The 6,142-nt window shown below is 36.9% G+C and overlaps 1 pseudogene; it reads left to right on the top strand.

Moving 5' to 3' along the window:
• The first annotated feature begins 348 nt into the window (after positions 1–348).
• On the top strand, positions 349–2,130 carry LOC123956055 (annotated as a pseudogene).
• The last annotated feature ends 4,012 nt before the right edge of the window (positions 2,131–6,142 follow it).

Raw genomic sequence — 6,142 nt, 5'->3', positions numbered from 1 at the left:
CTTTGCATTTTAAAGCTGGAAGGGACTTAGTTCAACACTCTCATTTCACAGAAGAGGAAATTGAATCATGTTCTGCTAAGCTATACAGTATGTATTCCGTGTTTGTAAAAATTGCAAGCAGCTTTTCAGAACCAGCCCTACACACTAGATAAAATATATATTTGTCTCCCTCCCCCACATCCCTTTCCACTGTTTCCCTGCAAACTCTTTATCCTTCTTCCCCTCTTACTTTCTATTACTATTTCTTTTTATTTTATTTATTAATACCCTAAGTGTCTTCAGATTTTCCATGTGGAGTGCTAGGCATGGGAAATAGGTGATTCTCATCTCTAGAAAGTTCATGATCTGATGGGTGAGAAAGATGATACAGAAGACAGTAAAACTGCAGGAATGTAAGTTAAATAAAGGGGAATTAATGTGTGATTCTGTAATTTTCCATTAAAATGACAACGCAGCTATTCTCTAGATATATGGAGAATGTGATGATTAAGCTGAATTTTAAGGCATTAATAAGAGTTAGATTTTTTGTTTATATTAGCATTATGTAAGCAGAGAGGGGGAAGAGGAAAGACTCTTATGTAGCTAGTGATTTAGCTATAATACTCTGGGTAAAGTCCATCTTATTAAAGAGACTTGTTTTTCTACCTATATTTACTCCCTAGATGATCCCGTCTTGCCTCATGATTTTAAATATCATCTATTTTTTCCACAATGGGTTTGCACACACAGGTGCTATGCAAACCATCACTAAACCTAAACCAAAAGGGGGAAGGAAAAGGCTCATATCAACATTGTTATCATTGAACACATAGATTTGGGCAAATCTACCACTACTGGTCATCTGATCTACCAAAGTGGTGGGATCGACAAAAGAACTAAAGGAAAAATTTGAGGAGGTTGCTGAGATGGGAAGGGGCTCCTTTAAGTGTGACTGGGTCTTGGATAAACTGAAAGCTGAACATGAATGAGGTATCACTGTTGTTATTTCCCTGAGGAAATTTGAGACCAAGGAATGTTATATGACCATCATTGATCCTCTAGGACAGAGAGACTTTATAAAAAACATGATTATAGGCACATCTCAGGCTGACCATGCTATCCTGATTATTGCTGCTGGTGTTGATGAATTTGAAGCAGGTAGCTCCAAGAATGGGCAGACCTTTGAGCATGCCCTTCTGGCTTACACACTGGGTGTGAAAACAACTAATTGCCAGTGTCAACAAAATGGATTTCACTGAGTCACCCTATAGCCAGAAGAGACACAAAGAAATTGTTAAGGAAGTCAACACCTACATTAAGAAAATTGGCTACAACCCTGACACAGTAGCATTTGTGCCAATTTTTGGTTGGAATGGTGACAACATGCTAGAGCCAAGTGTTAACATGTCTTAGTTCAAGGGATGGAAAGTCACCCATACGGATAGCAATGCCAGTGGAACGATATGCTTCAAGCTCTGGATTGCATTCTGCCACCAGCTTGTCCAACTAACAAGCCCTTGCATCTGCCTCTCCAGGACACCTACAAAATTGGTGGTATTGGTACTGTCCCTTTGGCCCAAGTGGAGATTGGTATTCTTAAACCTGGCGTGGTGGTCTCCTTTGCTTCAGTCAGTGTCACAACTGAAGTAAAATCTGTTGAAATGCACCGTGAAGTTTTGAGTGAGACACTTGCTGGGGACAATGTAGACTTCAGTGTCAAGAACATATGTGTCAGAGATGTTCGTCCTGGCAATATGGCTGGTGACAGCAAAAATGACCCACCAATGGAAGCAGCTGGCTTCAAAGCTCACATGATTTTCCTGAACTGTCTTGGCCAAATCAGTGCTGGGTATGCACCTGTGCTGGATTGTCACCTGGCTCATGTTGCTTGCAAGTTTGCTGAGGTGAAGAAGACTGATGATCGTTTTGGAAAAAAACTGGAAGACAGCCCCAAGTTCTTAAAATCTGATGCTGCTGCTACTGTTGATATGGTGTGTTGAGAACTTCTCTAACTATCCTCCTCTGGGCTGTTTTTCTGTTTGTGATATGAGATAGACAGTTGTTGTGGGTGTCATCAAAGCAGTGCACAAGAAGAGAGCTGGAGGTGACGAGGTCACCAAGTCTTCTCAGAAAGCTCAGAAAGCTAAATGAATATTATTCCTAATACCCGCCACCCCAGTGTTAATCAGTGGTGGAAGAATGGTCTCAGAACTGTTTGTATCAATTGGCCATTTAAGTTTAATAGTAAAAGACTGGTTAAAGGTAACAAGGCATCATAAAACCTTCAGAAGAAAAAGAGAATGCATTGTGGACCATTTGTTTTGTGTGTGTGTGTGTCAGTTTTAAGTTATTAGCTTTTAAAATGAGTAGTTTTTAATGGAAACAACCAAAAAACTCACAGAATTTTGAGACCCATTAAAATAAAACTTTATTGAGAAAAAAATAATAATAAAATAAATGAACAAATAAATAAATGCCAGCTACTTGCTTATGGCATCCCAATCTATATTTTAGCCTATACTTCAGACTTGTGTATATCCAACTACTTACTCAATATCTATATTCAGAAGTCCAACAGAATTTTTAATATAAATTATCTAAAAATAAAATCTGTGATTCCCCTTCAAACACTTAATTACTGCAAATTCCCCCATCTAATTTCTGACGTAAAAATCTCGAGGTCAGCTTACCTTCCTTTTTCCTCCAACCCAGTTATTCTAACTGTATCTTCTCAAAGAATCTTACTTGATTTTTATTATCACTGATGCTACTACTATAGTCCAAGCCTTGTGGATATTTTATGGTTTCTTAATAGGTTTCTCTGTGTCAACTCTCCTTTCCAATCTTTTCTCATTATAGCAGCCAGATGGATCCCGTTTAAAAATGGGTTTCTATGTCATTCCTTTGCTTTGAAAGCTTCTCGTATCACCTAAAGTAAAAGCCGCAGTTCTTACTGCAACTACATGGCCCTCTGTGATCTGGCCATTTGTTATTTCTGAACTCTAATCACCAACTTCTCACCTATCTCACTCACCTCTAGTCATATGGACCTCTTGTCAAGTGCAAAGATCCTGTGGCATGAGTGTGCCTGCTGTATCTGAGACAAAGTGACGGCCATATGACTAGAGGTGACTTTGCCTCAGACATAGCAGGTACACTCATGTCACAGAATCTTTGCACTTGCTAATCTCTTTACTAGGAATCTTCTGCTCCAGATATCCACAAAGCTCCCTCTCTTGCTTCCTTCAAGCCACAACTCAAATGTCACATTCTCCTGAGATTTCACTATCTATATTACCTAAAACATTATATATTTGTATCTTAGATTTGCTTTTCAGGTTTTGTCTTTGTTTTTGGTTTTGAATTTGTTTTTTTGTTGTTGTTGATGTGTTGTTACCATGCACTAGAGTATAAGATCTACAGGGACAGTGTCCTTACCTTTAATAATTGGTTCTCACAAGGTGGTATAAACCAGCTCCAACACGCCCCTCCTCGTGGATATTTGTAATATGAATGGGAAAAAACTTCTCCTGTCCAAAGGCACTTTCTCATCATTGGAAATTCCATTATTAGAAGTGCCTTAGGATAAACATAAGCTTTCCATCTCTCTCTCTAAATGCTGACCTCTTGGGAAAAGAAACACATCAAGTTAAATGAATTATTAATACATTAACATAAGATTATTAATTGCATATTGCCTCCCTGTTAACTTTCTTTTAGAATCACTAAAAAGTGGGGTTTTGCAGGTGCGGAAAAGACAAGGATAAACCTGAAAGATGTAACAATACCTGGGTGAAAGAGACTGAACTGCTACAGGAATTAGGAAGGGATATACTAATGGATAAAGAAAGAATATGGTTGACAGGCTGTGTATGGCCGTTTGACCTTTTGAGTCTACAACAACCAGAACAAATAGGACTGCCAGGGAATCAAGTGATAGAGGAGAACTTGCTTAGTTCTCAGGGTAAAAATCCCAATTTAAATACAGGCATTCAACTCATGAAGTTTAAGCTGAATATCCATAAACTGTAATCAGATTTACCTTATAGGTTTTTGTACCAAAAATATATTAAAAATCCAAATTAAATAACATTTTTAAACATCTAGCATCATATGTGGCCAACAGTAACTAAGTGGTACCAGCTTTCATGAATTTAGCTATTCATTAATGATTTATATTGACACATTGCATTGCCACTATTGGAGATTCCATACAGTTTATATTTTTAAACAAAAGTAGAATGGATGCGCCACAATATGGCAGCTTGGTATTACATGATTGGTAAAGGAATTCCCCTTCCATAAAATTCCTAACATTGCCTTAAAATAATTAAATAATGTTTTACACACATGTAGAAATACGTTCTCAGAAGAGGGGGGGTGTTATATTTTTCTTGGATCTCTGAAAATAGATGCCAGAAAAAGTCAGAGTGTGATGGATACAAATAATTTCATTTCCATTTAGTAAATACATCGCCCTTAGTCTAAAATGGCATACAAAACAGATGGACAAAGTCTACTGCAGATGACAGATACTGTTCAAGAAATAATGTTTAAATGGGCATGTAGATGTCTATTTCTTTTATATTCTTTTCATTCTAGCAATTAGCCATAGCAATAAAAGTGAAACTCTTACAGGGTGCATCGGTGGCTCTGTTGGTTAGGCATCTGACTCTTGGTTTCAGCTCAGGTCACTATCTGATGGGTAGTGGGACCGAGTCCCACGTCAGACTCCATGCTCAGTGGGGAGTGTGCTTGAAGATTCTCTTCCTCTGCCCTTCCCCCAACTTGTGTGTGACCTCATGCACTCTCTTTCTCTTTCTGTCTCTTTCTAAGATAAATAAATCTTTAATTTTTTTTTTTTTTTTTTAAGTGAAGCTGTTAAACATTTCTGGACCTCCACTCTACTGTTTGGAAAAAAATCAGTGGGCATTGTGTATTTCACATTTTATGGCAAAGAAAAAGAAGAAATCATTAATATTTGATATAAAGAAGTCAAAAATAGCTGATAGGAAGCAAAAAAGTAGAAAGACAAGTGATTAGAGAGTTTGAGCCAAATGAGTAAGCAATTATTAAAGGAGTCTTAGTTGAGCAAGACAGAATCAGCATTGTAGGGGGCATTAGTTGAACTAAGGAATCAGGACTGATTAAGAACAGCTGGCAGAGGGAGGGGCTGAGAACTACGTAATCACCCTATGTGAATTCAATATAATTGACTCAGATTATCCCAGTAGCCTCAACTACTTTCTTGCTCCACAAAGCAGCTATTTCTGTTAGAAATAGAATTAACTCCTTCTGTCATTAATTTCTTTGATGTCCTACAGAATTATCTTGCAGTGGCTCACAGACATCTTTGCCAGAAAATAGCCAGCTTCATTATGAAATGCTAGAACAAGAAACATTACAACTCAAAACAATTTGGAAGCAAAAGCAGACGTTTCATCTCTCCTCTTTACCCCCAAGAAAATGCCAGAAATTTTCCCCAAGAAAAATGCCAGAAATATGAGACTTCATCTTTCATATTTGTAGTACATCTTGTTTCCAAGAACTGTAAATCATTTTTTCAGTGAAAATTTCACATTCTTATCCTACCTCCAGAGGGAATAGGTAACCTTTTTTGTTTGTTTTTGGTACGGTACTTAAGGCATCACTGAGACCTAGAAAAATCTGAATTTAACTTGTAAGGATTTTGTAGTTTAGTACCTCCGCAGAGGATACATACATATACATTTACTTTCAAAAAGAGAAATGAACAGTGTGAATACCCTCAGGGTATTTCTAAAGGACCTATGCCAGTAAGAACACGTTAGCAAAAACAATAAATAATAATTAGAAATTAAAGAATACTTGAAAAAAATTTTAAACAAATCTATATTAACCAATACAGCAGAAAAGAGAGCCCACACCGAACAACTATCTTCAGCATGGAAAAATGTATTCACAATTGAATAATGACGCCAGTTATAACAAATTGTAATATAAAAATTTTAAAAGTGCTTTAGAAATAAAAGAAAATGATGACAGATTCATTTCCATTTAACATATTTATTTCAGATTTAAACTCACCTTTTACATAAAGGATTTTGTACTTGCTTTAATCATTAGAAATACTCCAGAACAAGATAATAATAAAAAATACTGTATGACTTGAGCAAAAACCAGA

Source organism: Meles meles, chromosome 14 (genome assembly GCF_922984935.1).
Source record: "Meles meles chromosome 14, mMelMel3.1 paternal haplotype, whole genome shotgun sequence".
Classification (NCBI taxonomy): domain Eukaryota; kingdom Metazoa; phylum Chordata; class Mammalia; order Carnivora; family Mustelidae; genus Meles; species Meles meles.
Note: the sequence above shows the minus strand (reverse complement) of the source record. Positions and strands in the feature narration are given on the sequence as shown.